Here is a 970-nt window from a genome sequence, read left to right as displayed (position 1 = left end):
TGCACAGACCCGACATTTTCCTCCAGTTGTGCCATATTAGTCTCTTTTACAAGTGCTACAGGTCTCTGAGAAGAACAGATGGACGGTGTGTCGGCGATTCCAGCAAAGATGTGTAAAAAAAAAATGGTGTAAGAAATGAAAGTAAAGGATACATTAAGGGGCTGTCATTTTCTTCAGGATGGGGATGGGGGTGGTCATGAATATACGTGTGTGTGTGTGTGGGGGGGGGGTGGGTCATAGAATTTTTGCACCAAAAATAGTGTTACTCTCAGTGTAAAAGAGTGAAAAACTCATTCCCCAAAAGAGTGAAAATATAGTGAAAACCACTCCAAAAGAGTGAATTTTAACTCTTTTAAATGAAGGACAACTCGAAAAATGTGTTGTCCTTCATTTAACTCCTTGACCCCCCCCCTTCCGAAGAAAATGACATCCCCTAAAAGCCAATAAAATAAGGCCTATAATAGGCTATATGAGAAAACAGGTGTCCGTAATGACATCACAGGCCTTGTGTTTGAAGGACTGCCGTAAACTATTTTAGCCCCAAAGGGAAATTTTGGGTGAGGGGGCAAAAATCATAAACGGGGGTTCCAGGGTGCTGGGTGCAGGCCGCTTGGTGGTGGGCCGCTGGTGGAGGTCAGGGTGCTATCTTTAACATCAGTTTTGTCTTTTCAACGGGAAAAATCCGATTGAAAATAAAGTTTTTAGGGGCTAGCTATAATATTGAACAATATATCCCATATTTTGACATGCACTTATAGAAAATAAATAAATTATTGTCTTACTTTATAAATGATAAATACTGTAAAATGACACATAACTAAAGTGAGGCCAATTTCTATCTTTTTTATTTGATTCATAAAATTACATTCAACAAAATGATTGAAGACTGAGAAAACACACAATGCAGACTACAGAATGGAGTAGGTAAGATGCCATGTCCATAGCTTTGCAGGAGTTTCGGACTAACAAT

Source organism: Amphiura filiformis, chromosome 3, assembly GCF_039555335.1.
Source record: "Amphiura filiformis chromosome 3, Afil_fr2py, whole genome shotgun sequence".
In the NCBI taxonomy this organism is placed as follows: Eukaryota; Metazoa; Echinodermata; class Ophiuroidea; order Amphilepidida; family Amphiuridae; genus Amphiura; species Amphiura filiformis.
The sequence above is the reverse complement of the archived record's forward strand: the minus strand, read 5'-3'. Positions refer to the sequence as shown.